We start from the raw sequence: 17,570 nt of genomic DNA, 5'->3' as shown, positions 1-17,570 counted from the left end.
CTGTCATTCTGGGTAAGATAAGGGGGCTATGCATCAAATGTAAATTACTTTCCACCTCATCAATCAGAGTCAAAAAGAAATACGTAAAAGTAAACAAAACCACCACAGTGCTCTCCACTCCATATGATTTAAGTCAACAGTTGGCATGAATGCTGAAGGGAAGGAAGGAATTAAAAATACATGCAGCTCATGCTTCATCCCTAGAGAAATAACTTTCAGAAATTTAATTCAATCAACAAAATATTTATCAAGTCCCTACTATGGAGAATGAGAGCAGAACTCCCTGCATTCACAAGGCTACAATCTATTAAGTGGGGAAGGAAATAGGCTACAGGGTAGAGAAAGGGAAAGAAGGCAGAGAGCTACTATGAGAAATCAAATAACTACATGATGAGATAACACATGCACAACACCATGAAAATTCAAGGGAAGGAGAGGTCTTGTCCGGTACTCAAAAAGTAATGGCCAAAGATATACAGCTAAATCAGACCCTCAGTCTGAGTTTTAAGAAAATAAAGGTAGTGTGGTATAAAAGACTCGGCCTTTCTTGGGAAAGTCCAATCCCAACATAATTAAATCCCGAACTTCAAACAGTATCAATCAGGACTCAATGGTATGTCTGTTGACCACTGAGTTAATGATTTAGAATGAACAAAACAGGTCTTTCCATCTGGGGATAATAAAACTTACTCCCAAGGAGAGGTCCCTGGCAAATGGCTTGTTAACACTGCTTCAAGATTTTTGGTTTTATGAAATTAAAATTATTGACTAAAAAATAGAAAAATTAGGTGGTGGTGTGATGAATTGGGAGATTGGGATTGACATATATACACTAATATGTATAAAATGGATAACTAATAAGCTTCTGTATAAAAAAATAAAATTCAAAAATTCAAAAAAAAAAAGAAAAATTAATCACCCAGTCATGTATTTATGCATTTGATCATCTACAAACACTGATATAACTAGAGCAAGTTTTCATGAGGATGGAATTAAATCCCACAATCGTATCTCTGTTTAATGACTTTTAATTTCAGAATCACCTAGTACAATCCTCCTTTTACTGAAATTGGTTCTGGGTTTTAACATTCTCTTTATTGTGTGAGTTGAAGGCGTTCTTTTCTTAAAATTTTATCTTATATTGGAGTATAGTTGATTAACAATGTTGTGTTAGTTTCAGGTGTACAGCAAAGTGATTCAGTTAGACGTATACATGTATCTATTCTTTTTCTGCCAGGCATCTAGCTGAAAATAACTTTCTAAAAATTACAATAAAACAACAGTTGTCTGTATCAGATGGAGTTAGGTTGAGCTACATGTAGCAGAAAGTCAAAATTACAGAGGCATCAATAAAAGAGAAGTTGATTTCTCTCTCATGTGAAATCTAGAGGTAGCAAACCAAGGCCTGGAAAGGCGGCACTGTACAGGGACCCAGGTCCTTCCAGATCATTAGCCTAGGGCCCATGTCCTTATGACCTCAGATGGCAGTGATCACCAGCCAGCACAAGTTCCAGCAAGCTCAAAGGAAAAGGAATACAAGAAAGAGGCAAAGGGCATCTGTAAATTATCTCCCAGAAGCTGCCACATAGCACATTTGCATCCATCTTATTTCATCTTAGATAGAGCTGAGTCACAAGGCTACACCAGTTGAAAGAGAGCCTAAGAAAGGTAGTTTTTCTTCTGAGTGGCCCTGTGCCAGCTAGAAATCAGGGCTTCTACGAGAATGAAGGGGAAAACGGATATTGGTCTCTTCCACACTGGCTGAAAAACATCATAAAACGGCAAACTTTATAGTTCATGGCTTCTTCATAATCAGCTAAAGTGTATTGGCTAAGTTGACAGGGTATTTGGAAATTTTTATCCAGTAATTTCACTCCTGGGAATTCCTGAACAAAAGTAAAATATAGAAAATGCCAAATGCACAAAGAAGTCTATCCCAGTGTTAAAATATGAAAAGTAGGAAAGTTAAATGACCAACAATAGACAAGTAGTTACATAAATATTGACAAATCCATGTAAAGAAATAACATGCAGCAGTGATATATACACTTATGAAGTTTATGTAGACCCAAGGAATGTATTAAATGAAGAAGTATATAAAATGACTGTATACTATTGTTGTAGCAATTCAATAGGACTATATATGCATGGAAAAAGAATTGGGAAGATATACATCAAAATAATACTAACGTCTATTTTGGAGTGGTAGAATTAAGTGTAATTTTTTTCCTTTCTCTTCCAACTTTTTACTTACAGTGCAATTTAATATCAAAATAAAATACAATCCAAATAATGATTAAGGATTTTCCTATTTTTTATATTTTTTCAATCTATAATATACTACTTTTATTTGTATTTCATGATTCTAGTCATATTTATGTAACTCTCCATTTGTATGTGAAGCTTTTTCATATTAAATATTAACTTTGTCAGTTGACATGATAAATTTATAATTATAGAACTTTGACTTATACATATTGTATTCACTACACTATTCAACCACTATTTAAAGAATTCTATTATTTAGAAACTGATTGTTTCTGATAAATATTTTGAATTTCTGTGATCAAAGGTTTTATGTTTTTAGTGAGATCTATATTTTCTTTTCTTAAGTGCGATAAGTATACTTTGTAAACATATGAATAATAAATTTTGACAATTGATAGCATACCAACTACTTAAGTTCATGCAAATCATTCATGGGAATTGTTCTATTTATTAGGCACTTACCATGTATTGTTCAGTATTAATGGCCGTATGTATTTGGTTTGTATGGAGAAGATGTTTGTAGCCAAAGTAAATCCAGGAAGTGATGAGAACTGTTTAAATAATTCAGAGCAAATGATCACTTTCCTGCTTACTAGACTCCAGACCACCCTTTTCTGAGCTGTATGGATACTTGAATGTGTCTTCCAAAAACAGTAAGAAAAAAAAGTCACTCATCTTTTCCATCTTTTCCGAATGACCACCCAACAAAGTGTACTAAAAGTAACATGCCATCAAAGATCAACTGATATTTAATTTTACTGATTTTTTTGTAATTTTCCATGTGATAGTAATAGTATACAGAGAGCAAATTTTGTTTACATTAGAAAAACGATAAAAGAGAAACAAGCAAAAATGACTCAGTTCTAGGTTCAACTTTCTCTTTGTAAGCACGCTGACAAATTTTTATGATTCTAGGAAATTCACACATAGGAACCTTGTCCCCTATATAAGAGTTCAGGCACTCTGAAGACAACCTACAATGTTCCTAACTACCTACAAAATCTGACCACAAAATCCTTAAATTGAGAGAAGCAGGTTTGTTAGAGGAGCAGAAATTTAGGGGCAAAGTGAATCTATCTTAAAAAAAAAAGATAAGCACTCCACATACAATACTATATGCTTGTCACAGACTCAAATAACTTACCTCTATCGAAGAAATGATTGCAAAAATCCCACAAATTTAAGAAAACATATTCTCAGTGATGTCATTGAATTGATGTGTATTCCTATCTCAGCTGTGTAAGTAATCTCTGTAAGGGCATTTTTACATCCTATTGTTAAAACTGAGAGAAATTTCTCCAGCATTGGCACAAACATCATTAGAGTTACTCATGTAAACAGAGAGTATTCACAGGGGATTTCCTGTCCAATTAGTTAGCCATCTCACACCAAGAAGAGCATGTGTGTTATATGTGGGACACAGCCTGACATTATGAATGCATCTCATTGCAGTGCCAATTATCATGCAGTTCATTTTACAGTCACTCACATTTTTAACTACGCATTTCAGTAGCGGACTGCTTAAAAGACTCAAGCAGGTTCATAAGTGAAAGGTAAGAAGATTTTGGACTGACAGTTTTGCCAAAGGAAGAAAATCTGTAACTATCAGGGAAATATGTTCAAAAATGATACAGCAGGTTAAATTAAAAAGACAGGCTGCTATAAGCAGATATGTGATTATTAGGATTATATTTAATGGGCAGGGAGGAAATGCAGGGAACATAATGATATCAGAGAAGTATGAGAACTGGCTTGTTAATACTTAATGAGGAAAATGGTTATATTCCCCCAAAGTCCTATTATACCCCTTTCAGGGACTCTAATTGATTGGCTGGGTTAGTTAATGAGGTACTGTGAGCTAGTAATTTGAAGCAAAGACCTCTATTCTTATTTTATGATAGCACAGATTGATTGCAGAGTATTCACCGAAGACTGGCAGATGTTTCTGGATGTTTCATATGTTTCATTTTCTATCTAGTGGTGCTGAGATAGTGTTCTATGCTTGGAAAATTGACATTGAATGCTACTTTTAATAGCAAATGCAAAGATGTCTTGAAAATTCTAACTTTATGATAGCCGTACAGTTCCTTACAGTTCCATATTTAGTCTAAAGAGAAAAACTTTTAAGTAAACATACATTTAATAGAAGTCAGAAACTTGTACTAAGTGAGATGAAGAAAATATGGCATGTAGTATCTAAGAAAAATTAGCATAATCTATTTTCCCATTCAAAAATTATAAAACCACAAGTGATGTATTTCTCAGGCAAAGGAAAAATAAAACAGAAATATGATTCCAAGCCATGTCAAGAATTCACAGCTTGTTCAAAAGTGAAAGCTCATTGCTTATTTGTTGATTAGAATACCTCCACAAAAATGTCCTAATAGCAAGTAACCTACTCAATCTTTGTTGAATATGGCCATACTTTTAATTCACGTGGAGTCTAATAAAATCCGTATGTCTTAGCTCAGGCTGCCATACAAAATCCCGTAGACTAAGTGGCTTAACCAACAGAAATGTATTTCTCACAGCGCTGAAGGCTGGGAAGTTTAAGATCAAGGTGCAGGCCAATTTGCATCCTGATAAGAGCTCTCTTCCTGGCTTGCAGACTGTCGCCTTCTCCCTGTGTCCTCACATGGCTTTTCCTCGATGGAAACACTAGGGAGTGGAGAGAGAGGAGGCAAGCTCTCTGGCATCTCTTCTTTTATAGCACTAATCCCTTCATGAGGGCCCCACCCTGATGACCTCATCTAACTGTAATTACCTCCCAAAGGCTCCGTTCTCCAAATATCATCACAGTGGGAGTTAAAGCTTCAAAATATGCATTTTGGGGGAATACAAACATTCAGGCCACAATATTATATATTTTCAGAAAGGTGTTTTTTTTTTTTTAAACCTTCACAAAGGAAGGGTTCTTTTTTTGTTTTTTTTAACTTGCTCCAGTTTATTTTTTTTATTTTTAACTTTTTATTTATTTTTGGCTGCATTGGTTCGTTCCTGCGCGCAGGCTTTCTCTAGTTGCGGCAAGCAGGGGCTACTCTTCATTGAGGTGCACGGGCCTCTTGTTGCGGTGGCTTCACAGTTGCGGAGCATGGGCCCTAGGCACATGTGCCACAACTAGTGAGCCTGTATGCTTCAGTAGTTGTGGTACACAGGCTCACTAGTTGTGGCACATGGGCTTATTTGCTCTGTGGCATGTGGGATCTTCCCGGACCAGGGATCAAACTCATGCCCCCTGCGTTGGCAGGCAGATTCTTAACCACTGCACCACCAGGGAAGTCCCCAGAAAGGTGGTTTGTGACAACTTTAGTTCTAACCCCTTTAGGGTTAGAATGCCTGACTTTAAGTTATAGACTCTTTGCGCTTGCTATGTGGCTGACATATACAAGGTATTCAAAATACATTTGCTATTTAAAATCAATTGCTAATATGAACTATTAAATTTTTCAAAAGAAGAAAGTGTAACACTATTTGTACTGGACATAGAGTTGATAAAGACCAGACCTAACATATAGATTGGGTATAGACTTCATTCAGCCTCAGTGAAAACAAGAAACTTGTTTTAATAGAAGCAAGGAAAGTAAAGAATAATAACTTCACTGTCCAGATATTTTTGTTTGTTTGTTTTTTTATAATTTTTTTATTTATTTATTTTTGGCTGCATCTGGTCTTCATTGCTGCACGCAGGCTTTCTCTAGTTGCGGCGAGTGGGGGCTACTCTTCGTTGCAGTGTGCGGGCTTCTCATTGCGGTGGCTTCTCTTGTTGTGGAGCATGGGCTCTAGGTGCGAAGGCTTCAGTAGTTGTGGCGCACAGGCTCAGTAGTTGTGACCCAGGGGCTTAGCTACTCCATGGCACGTGAGATCTTCCCGGACCAGGGCTCAAACCCGTGTCCCCTGCATTGGCAGACAGATTCTTAACCACTGCACCACCAGGGAAGTCCTCCCATATTTTTTAAACACACAAATTAAGTGGCTAACTTTCTAACAATTCATCGTGCCTAAGTGTAATATATGTGTTCTTGTACAACATCATTTAGGACTGCAGATAGATATAATAATAATTTTGTTCTCCTTTATAACTGCTTCAAAAAAATAGTTATTAATCCACTTTCTTCATTTCTTGAAGTCATTTGCTGTGTTTATTCTTAGCTTTTAAAATCTGTTTATAATGAAACATGATATTACAGCAATTTAAAAAAATTTTTATTGGAGCATAGTTGATTAACAATATTGTGTTAGTTTCAGGTGTACAGCAAAGTGATTCATTTATACATATACATGTACCTATTCTTTTTCAAATTCTTTTCCCATTTAGATTATTACAGAATACTGAGCAGAGTTCCCTGTGCTATACAGTAGGTCCTTGTTGGTTACCTATTTTAAATATAGCAGTGTGTACATGTTGATCTCAAACTCCCAGTCTATCCCTCCCCACATCCCTTCCCCCCTGGTAACCATAAGTTCATTCTCTAAGTCTTACAGCACTTAAATGTAAGTATTGTCAATCATTGCTGTATTTCAAAAATACATGGGGAGATACTTTTACTTCTAGAAGTTTCAAAATAAAATGTCGTATTATCTAAGTGCCTGGTGGAGCAGAACCCTAACAGATAAGTAAGCAAATGTAGAAATAACAAGACAGCCTCAGAACCCCAGAACTCAGGTCCTAGTGTTATTGTCACCTGGCAAAACTTCTGGGCCCTGAATAGAATTCTGCTTGCTGTGATGGGACGGGGCAGGACAGTATATGTACAGCTTCACTTTGTTCAGTGCCTTTGGGTGGGGATGCAGCTCGGCAGAATATCACCAATCAATCCCTAAGAGGCTAATACCCTCCCTTTCCATAAAGCACTGTTCTAGAGTTTTCTGCTAAATCATTACATTCTATTTCTTCCTAGTCAAGCAGATTAGAAGTTGTCTCATACATCAGCTTCCCTTAGAAATAGATTCTGAAAATTTTCCACATAGGGCTTTATTGGTGAGTGCTCTTAGAAACACCTGTGAGTGCTGAGGGCAGCAGGATCCAGCAGAAAGAAAAGTGGACCATGGTGCAGTTGCATTGGAGGCCACAGCCAATCCCTTGTGGGGCTCTCAGCAGCGTTGTGAACTGAAGCAAGGAGATAACCACTGACCAGAATGGGAAATACAGGAAGTGAAGCAGGGTTAGAGCTGAAGGGTAGGGATGACACTGGGGTAGTAGTAAGATGTCAAAGTGGAAATTTACAGAAAGCACCTGTAAACATAGGTTGGGAGTTTCAGGGTAAAGTCAAAATTGAAGATACTAATTTGAGAAAATGTGAAGGGATTTTTCAGGGAGAGTTTGAAGAAAAATAGAGTCAAGGGACGGTTGGAGGGCTAATAGCCAAATGGAGAGAATGACCAGGACTCATCAGAAATGGACGAGGAGACTCAGGAGGGAGTGAGGCTGTAGACATCTAGGAAGGTGATATGATAGGACCGGGAAATGGGAGAAAATGTTGTCATGTGGCAAACAGAATTAGGATTGAAATATGTTCATTTGAACTAAAAATTTAAAAGAAATTTTGACCTCTTTGAGGACATTTTGATAGTGTCATGGTGAGTGGAATTAAGATTGTTTGGGATAAAAAAATGAAGACATGGGATAGCAAGTATTTAATTTCAAGAAATTTGGTGCCAGACAGGAAAAAAAAATGTCTGCATATAGCAGATAAGCAGTGAGTATTTGTTGAAGAAAATAAAACAGTATATAGGCATTAAAACCCAATAGAAAATTTTAAAAGGAAGGAGTTTTCTGAAGTTGGAAAAAAGTATATCCCCTTTAGTTTTGTGTGACTAATCTATTTATCTATCTATCTATAATTTTTTTCTCTTTCTTGGGAGGCTTGGGCTAGATTGCAGTTGATTGCATTTAATTTTTGGCTATCTGGGCTATTCACTTACTGTACAAGGGGCAAAGGCAGAAAATTGCTATTTAAAAAAAACATTCTTCTTGCAAAAAACAGTATCATTTTTTTATGATGTGATGTCCTAAGAGGGATATTCCATTCTGTGGTGTTCCTGCTGAAAATGCATCCCCTGAATCTCATTATGAGGAAACACCAGACAAACCCAAATTGAGGGACATTCTATAGTATAACTAACATACACTCCTCACAAATGTCAAAGTCAAGAAAAATAAAGGTTGAGGAAACTGTTACAGGTTAAAGAAAATTAAAACAATCTGACAAATATATACAATACATGATGCGGGTTTGGATTCTTCAATGGAAAAAAAATAGCTACAAAAGTCATTTATGGTACAATTGATGATTATTTGGATATGGACTGTAAATTCAATAACATTGTTGTACCGATGCTCAAATTTCTGATTTTGGGAATTGTAGTGTGCTTATGTGAAAGTCTTTGTTTTTAAGAAACACATAATTATTTCAGGGTAAATAGGCACAACATCTCCAGTTTGCTCTCCATTGACTCAGAAAAAAATCACAGATAGATATGGATCAATAGAGTGAGAGAATGGCAAAGTAAATTGTGCAAAATGGAAATAATTGTTGAATCTGAGTAAAGGATATATGAGATTTTCTTATACTATTCTCGTACCTTTATGTAAATTTGAAATTGTATCCAAGTAGAAAGTTACAAAAAATAATCCTGGGAAATAAAACACAACATTTTATTTCCAAAGGTAAATCTCCATATTGGGAATTCTTATTAAATTCAAAAGATCCCAATGTGCTTCAATAAAGGATACTGCAGAGCAAATGTAAAAACAATTCTGAGGAGAATGGAAAAGGGCTATTTAAAGTTGTAATGGGCAAAGGGAATGTAGAAAGGAGTACATTTCAGGTGAAGAGTGCCTGTGCAGTCTACTGAAACTGTCAAAAAGTAAATTCATGAGACACTTTGTCAGAAGATTCATCCACATAAAAACTGTTCAAACTACCAAAAAGATGAAATGAGATCAGCTCACTGAGTTTATGAACCCAAATGTTTATACTGATGGTCTTTTCCAGGGAGGCACAGTCAGGCATGCTTGTGTTTTCTTTGACTTTGTGGGCTTTGGAAATTGATGCTATTCAACAGTACATTAAAATATCTTAATGGTTTGAAAAGAGCTAACATGAGAAAAGACACGGAGAGAAACAGAAGAAAGTGGTGTTGAATCGCTTGGGAATCTCTGTCCAAAAATAAGAAATTGACAGCTTTTCCAAAGATCAGCCTGGAAGGTCACGTTGACAGTACATGGTATTGCTAATGTTCACTGGTGTTCATGGAAGTGTCTTCTTTCATGTATTTAATGTATTTTTATTCTCAAAGACTACTCTACAAAGAAGCTGAGGTCAGTTCATTTGTGAACTTGTAGCCACAAATAATAAGTTTGTTATTTTTCAACAATCAACTTCTTCTTAAGCATCCAGGGTCTGCATGGCTATTTGACAAAAGGTAAAGCTTTTGTGAAGACATGACTAAGTCTAATTCAGCAAACGTGGGCCCTGGCACATTGTTGCCAATATTACCACCTTACTTTTGCAAAAAAAGACACAAACACACACATGCCACTTTCTAGTCACCATCTAATATTGTGTGGACATCACTCCCATGGAATCAAGTGCTATTTAAATTATTCCTGTCACGGTCCTAAAATGAAATGCCCTCCTTGTATAAATTGTTCAAGAACTAAGGAACAACAGGTATTTTATTATACAGACTGCATGAAAATTTATACCCATAGGTATCCTCATATTTTTCTCATGAGTCTTTAAATTTACTACCAAAAGATACATTTTTCGGAATAACCTGGCAGAGGCAATAACATCTGACTTATGTCATAACGTTGACTAGTTCCATATGAAGTTCAATCAACAAGTGTGTGTGACTTTATTTTCTCTGGGAACTGGTGTGAGGGTTGGGAAAGCAGAGTCGGTGACAAGTTAATTTAAAAACTAGATCAGCTTTGATTTCATTTTTTGAGAAGATACAATTAGTACTAATGACACTAGAAAATAGTACCTGGTATTTCAAAAGATTTTTAATTCAGTAAATGAAGAAAATGTGGGAGACATCGGTCTTCTTTACTGGCTTGCATACTTTAATAAAGTACAAAGCCAAGATTCAAATGATTTGGCAGGATAATATTTGGATTTTAAATTCCTTATCTAAAAAATTTATACTTAATTGGATGAAAAAAATTTGAACGGTTGCATTTAAACACTTCTAAATCTCATTCCTCAAACATTCTATGATTATCTGATTCATTATATCCTCACTGTCTTTATAAACCTAAATGATTTTTTAAATTCCCAACCGTGGGGAGTGTTGCTTTACACATCATGAAATTATGATGCATTTTTCATGTTTATTCTCTGTCCCTCAATGTTCTAACCGTGCCCCAACCAGAGATGTTATAAGTAATAAGTATCACTTTGGTTGAAAAATTTCAAAATAGTCTTCTTTCATTTATATGAAACAAAGTGTCTAATAAGAGCACTATTTTACCTTTTATTTACTTGAAATTATTTCAGGAATTTTTTTTTTTAACCTACAAGTGTTGACTCCTAGGTAATTCAGGCTGCACTGTAATTTGAGGACAGAAGAGAAAGGAATGTATGTAATGATGCCTTAGGCTTGTTCTTACCAGCTTTTTCTATTACTTTCTCTAGGGAAGGCTGGCAGAATAAAATAGATGTTTTTTCCTGCTGAATTTATGCAGTTGGATCACCCCTGTGTTTCAAAGGCTCTCTCTACCTTTAGTTTTTGGAGAAAAAGTAGCTGTGAATTATCTTGTTATGAAAAGAATTTATTTTATTTTTTAAAAATGAGGTCACTCAATTGTGATTCACAGTTCAATTTAACATTCACATTTTGCATTTATTGTTTATCTATTTTGCATCCAAATTCCAATCTATTATTACTGATTTTACTGTTGACAGAAAACAATGAAAAAGGTATTAGCTAGGAGTGAAGATATAATTTGGGGGGGCATGTTTTAAAAATCCATGAAAAATCAGTAATAGGGTAAAAAAAGGATGTTACTTTATGATCCTATCACAACACAGAGGTATTATTTTCAGATATAAAATTTAACTCTGAAAATTAGTAGCAAGAAAGGTATTCCTATTATTATACTAAATGGTCATGAAATTGCTGGATTACTAACTTCAGAAATTAATGCCCTTTTCTCAAAGATCACGTAAGCAGTAAAATATACTCAATCATGGACCAAAACATTGATCATTTTGGAGGCTATCTAGAAAGAATCAGAACATAAATTCCTTGCTGTAAACTGGGGGATATTCAGCTTGGTTTTGTTTACTTGTTTGCTTGTTTGTTTCTGAGACTGCCACCGACCTCATTGCTGTGAATTGGGTTCCTAGGCCTTGGACGATATTCTCCAGTACATTTTTCAGAGGCCAGTGAAATGAGCTATTAACCTTTAGCATCTTGTGTTCTCTGATTTCATGCTAGTTTTCTTCCATTAGTATTTCATTTCTGACCTGAATCGACCTGCTGTGTCATAGCCTTCTGTGGGGAAAAGATAATATTTTATGAATGCATTGCATGAGGGTTGAAAAATTCAGAAATAATGATGAGTGCCCAGGGCAAAATTCTGAAGCAGCTGAAGTTCATTTTTAGAAGCTACCCTTCCTCTTTTTAATACTTCTTCCTACTTCTTGGTGTCTTCTGCCCCAGATTCAATCACCCCATACTTTCTTCCTGTAGCTGAGTGAGACTCAGTCTAATACACACACCTCCGAAGTACCCTATTTTCATTTCTTCACTAACGTCAAACAAACCTTTTCGATATGTCATTAATTACTTCTCAGCTGGCTGTCTTTTGGAGAGCAACCTGAAGAAATCATCATCCAAAATCATCTAAAAATATGAATGACTAATAATACCTTAGTCTTCCAATGGTATTTGCCTTTTAAAAATTTCTCTTGGAAAAAGTAAGTCTGAATCCAAATAAATTAATCACTGATGATGTAATCTTAACCAGAACTAAGAGCTGCTATATCTGGGCCAGAAAACTTTTTTTTTTTTCTTAATTAATTTATTTATTTAATTTTTGGCTGTGTTGGGTCTTCGTTTCTGTGCGAGGGCTTTCTCCAGCTGTGGCGAGCGGGGGCCACTCTTCATCGCGGTGCGCGGGCCTCTCACTGTCGCGGCCTCTCCCGTTGCGGAGCACAGGCTCCAGACGCACAGGTTCAGTAATTGTGGCTCACGGGCTTAGTTGCTCCGCGGCATGTGGGATCCTCCCAGACCAGGGCTCGAACCTGCGTCCCCTGCATTGGCAGGCAGATTCCCAACCACTGCGCCACCAGGGAAGCCCCAACTTTTTGTTTTTAATTTGCTGTCTAAAGTTATACTACTCTCAAGTCCACCTAAATGTGCCTGAGCAAGGCCTAAATTATTATCTCTAAGTATTTTCTTATCAGTTGGACCTACAGTTGGTTATCACATTGCTTGGCTTTGGGAATGCTGAAATATTATATACACATGCAGAAAGATGGCCTTGCACTACATTAAATTAACTCACAAGTATTTTATTGAGTACCATTGTGCACCAGAAACAGTGCTAGAATTTTTAAAGTAAGGATGTAAAAAAGCCAACACCCTAAAAAAGGCTTCTGTTCTCATGGAATTCACAGTCTAGAGAGAAGTCAAGGAGCAAAAATATGCAAGTGCAGCATATCATGTTAAGGAGTATAAAGGAGAGAAAGTGACATTGATGCTGCTTGATGAGAACTGGTATTTGAAGTGTAGGAAGAGAACTCTAGGCAGAGTAATATTTTCATTATTTGGATTATGTAGATATGTTACAAGAAAAAGTCCTTATGAAAAGTTTGAAGAAGTCAGTGTCTTAGTCTTCTTGGGCTGCTTTAACAAACATTACATCACCAGCATACATTTATCTATCGCAGTTCTGAAGACTGGAAGTCCAAGATCAGGGTTCCAGCAAGGTCAGGTCTGGTAAAGGCTTTCTTCATAGTTTGCAGATTGCCATCTTCTTGTTCATTGTATCCTCACATGGTGGAGAGAAGGAAGCAAGCAAGCTCTCTCTTGTTTCTTCTTATAAGGGCACTAATCCCATTTATAAGGGCTTCACCCTCATGACCTAATTACCTCCCAAAGGCCTCACCTTCTAATACCATCCAACTGGGGGTTATAATTCAACTTAAGAATTTGCAGGGGACAGAAACATTCATTCTATAATAGTCAGTACTTGCCTTTAGTGGATGCTGTAATGTGCTGCCCAGATCACCCTTCAGGAAAAATGAACTTAGTGCCCAGGTGCTGGGAATACTACTAACAGATAGTCTTCAGCTAAAGACTGCCTGTTATGGTGCATATGAAATTGGCATGTGTCATGTTAGTGGTTTAAATGCTCTTATGTATGGTTTTAACTCTGTAAGAAAACTTAAAAAGGAAGAGACAAAAAAAAATACCTTATGGAAAAAACTAAAGCAAATTGTTTGTAGGAAACAGTAAGGGTATTCAATTATACAAAAAGATAATGCTTATTAAAAAAAAAACCTGCAACAGCAATAAGAAAAATTGTGTCCCCTCCCAATTCCTTTGTTGAAGCCCTAACCCCCTGTACCTCAGAATGTGACTTTATTTGGAGATAAGGCCTTTAAAAAGATAATTAAGCTTAAATGAGGTTATATGGGTGAGCCCTAATCCAATATGACTGGTGTCCTTATAAGAAGAGGAAATTTGGACACACATAGAGACCCCAGGGATGCACATGCACGAAGGAAGGGCCACATGAAAATAGACATCTGCAAGCCAAGGAGAGAGGGAGGCCTCAGAAGAAACCAAACTGGCCAATATTTTGATCTTGGACTTCTAGCCTCCAGAACTGTGATAAAACAATTTTTTGTTGTTTAATCCACTCCATCTATTGTATTTTGTATGGCAGCCCTAGCAAATTAATGCACTGCCCAAAAATACAATCCCTTCTCATTGGAGCCTCCATCTACTAACTGGTCGATGTGGGGACCATCCCAGGTTCAGAGCTCCCCACGAGGTTTGCTGAGGTCTCTATCAAGACTGCATTGTAGGCCAACATCTCCCTCTTCCCGACTTGGCTTCCCCTCCTTCCCTTCCACTAGTATTGAATGAGAGCACTCTCCCTAATAAACTTCTGAGAAACTGATCCCTAAGCCTTAATTTTCTCTCTAATGACCCCAACCTAGGAGAGCTGGTGGCAGAATTGGTCTGAGAAAGACGACCATCACATAGAATTTGAGAGCTGGATCACCCCACCCAGCTGGTGATTCTGGAGAGAACCCCATCGCTGGTGGTGAATAGAGAAGATAGTCTCTGCCATGGTGTTGGGCTGCACCCCCCAGGCCTGCCAGCCCTGTACTTGCCCATCCTCGAGACCAAGGAAAAAGCCCAGAGTCAGCAACAGAGACATCAATGGTTTAATGTATAGGGAGATCAAACGCATCTGAAGCAGGGTTCTGGAGCAACACCCCACCGTGTGCAGCAGGCTGCAGGCAGGACACGGTGGCAGTCTTTGCTTCTAGGGAGAGGAGGAGGTTATCAGTTTAGGGGGGAGTTGACAACACCCCACCGTGTGCAGCAGGCTGCAGGCAGGACACGGTGGCAGTCTTTGCTTCTAGGGAGAGGAGGAGGTTATCAGTTTAGGGGGGAGTTGACATCAAATTGGCTCGTTGGTTACCAGGCAAACCAGCAGAGGTGCACGCCCCTCACAACCCCTTGATAAGCTATCATGGAAGAGATGTTCTGATCTAAAGTTAGAGCAATCATTAGCTGGGCCCAGGGGCAAGTATGTAGGAAGGTCAGTTATGTGAGTAAGGTGTAGGTGAAGCAGGCCCTGACCCAGCAGGGGGATGTACAGAGAGCAAGAGGGCAGCCATCTTGGGTAGCCTGACCATACACATGAGTACCCAGAAATTATTAAAACTTTCACAGAAGGTGAACTGGGACGAGATCACAGTGAAAGAAGATGCACTAGAAGGTAAGATGCAGCAGGCATTTGAGATTAATGATGGGGGTGGAGGAAGGGAGTATAGTAATCTCTCATCCATCCTATCCACAGGGGATTGGTTTCAGGACCCACCACAGATACCAAAATTTGCAGATGCTCAGGTTTCATACTCAGCCCTCTGAATCCGCGGATGCAAAATTCAGGGTTACAGGTGGCCAACTTTAGATTTATTGAAAAAAATCCGTGCATGAGTGGACTTGTGCAGTTTAAACCCATGTTGTTCAAAGGTCAGTTATGCAGAAGTACTACACCTTTTTCGTATATCTCTGCTATTCTTCAGTGGAGATTTTCTACTTCAAGGGGAGGAACATTGGATTAGTTTGTTTGTAATCAACAACTCCATTCTCAAAGGAAAATGACTGCCAATCCTGCTAATCCCCAATCAATATCCAAGGAAATCCTGTGTCATTAAGGAGAGGCTGCATTAATATGTGGTATTATTTGCGACCGTACCATAGCACGGGATTCTTGCATCGGTTGCAAGAATGATCACAGACAAGAAGCATTGACCTCTCCTGGCTCTCCTCTTACTTTTCTGATAACTTATTTCTAACTCCTTTCACAGCTCTTCACCCATAAACAGCTCTCAATGTTTATGTCTACCCTGGGTAATCTCATCCCATTCTCGTAGGTTCAGTTTCTACATGCCCAGATCTGTATCTTTCACTGACCTCTCTTCTGAGGGCAAGATTCAGATATTCTACTGCTGGCTGAATACATCTAATGGAAAGTCCCATCGGTAATTCAAATTCATCATGTCTAAAAGAAAACTCAGGACTTCTGATCTCTTTTCCAATTTATCTCCAAACTTGCTATCATTCACGTATGGTCTATTTCAGTTAGCAACATTAAACCTCTGAATTATATCTCCGCCATTTTTCTCCGCCTTTCTCTTCTTACCACACCAGCTGTGTCTGTTCTCTGTCGATTCCTCCCTACCTCTCATGTAGAGCATCGCAGAACCCTTCTAACAGGCTACCCTCTCTGCAAATCTCTTCCCTTTCCAGTCCATCCTGAACCTTCAGATATATACACATACCCTGCAAAAGCACCCTTGATGTTTTTACATCACTACAGAGTAAAGTCCAAAGCAGAAGCTGTGACTGACAACACCTTTATAACTGCGTCCAGTTGTGTATCTGATTGTCTTTTGCCATCCTGTGTCAGGCCCCTGCATGCACCTATGAGCCTCTGTGCTTCTACTCCGGGTTTTCTCTCTGCCTGTAGTATTTTTGTCCTTATTCTACACTTGATGAACTCCTTAAATTATAGTTTAAACCTTAAGTTACCACCTCTGTGAAGCCACGGTTCTAAACAGGCTTAGTTGTTATCTACACGTTCCATCCCATAATACCACACCATTTTGTACTTCCGTGTCATAGAGTACTTGTCATGTTATAATATGTTTATGATCCCCTTACTTACTTATTAGAAAGACAAAGATCATGTCTTACCCATATTTGCATCTGCTCAACTACACTAAAAGACTATTTTTTTCCCCAATTTTTATAAAGTTGAAACTCTATTTTGAATACTTTTCTTTATCAGACCTCTGCTCTGAAAAATTCTGGGGACCCAGACTTTTCCAGTGTTGTATCATCAGCCGATGGCATTTATCTTCTCTTCCCAGGCTGTCACCTGGGACATCCATACCCCTCAACTGCTTTCCCACAACCTATTCAGCTCCCATCCCCCATGACACGCCACCTGCAAGTTCATTCCAAATACAGTTTGCTGTTTGTGGTACTTAACACCAGATTAAAAAATTAATTTCTTCACGATTACATTCATTACATAAACATATTCTCTCATAAATACTTATTTTGTGGTAAATATATTTCTTGAAATTTTAACAACCTGAAAAAAAATCATAGGAATATTCAATGATGTGCATGTAATAGAAAATGATAATAGAACTCAGCATTTGTATTTCTAATCTTTATAAAGTGAAAGCTGTTTTGACAGACTGTTCCTCTCTTGATTTTTGGTTTCTTCTGAAAATGTTTGTTCGTGAATATCAGTCACATCATTTTCAGGGTTGATCTACACATTTAGCTTAATGTCTTTGTTTTTACAAACAAATTTTTCTGTCTTCGCTTCATCATACTTTTCCTGTAATAAAATTCATTTTTTTCATAGTTCTCTTTAAAGTTTAGCATTAACCACTTTCATGTGATTATGTCACAATTAAGGAAATTAAATTTCATACCTCTACCAAAAATAATGTAAATTCAAAATAGAAGTCAATATTACTTTAATCTCTTAAATTATAAACATCTTAAAGCACTTCACAATGTTC

The sequence above is a fragment of the Balaenoptera physalus genome, assembly GCF_965194825.1.
Source record: "Balaenoptera physalus genome assembly, chromosome: 21".
In the NCBI taxonomy this organism is placed as follows: domain Eukaryota; kingdom Metazoa; phylum Chordata; class Mammalia; order Artiodactyla; family Balaenopteridae; genus Balaenoptera; species Balaenoptera physalus.
Note: the sequence above shows the minus strand (reverse complement) of the source record.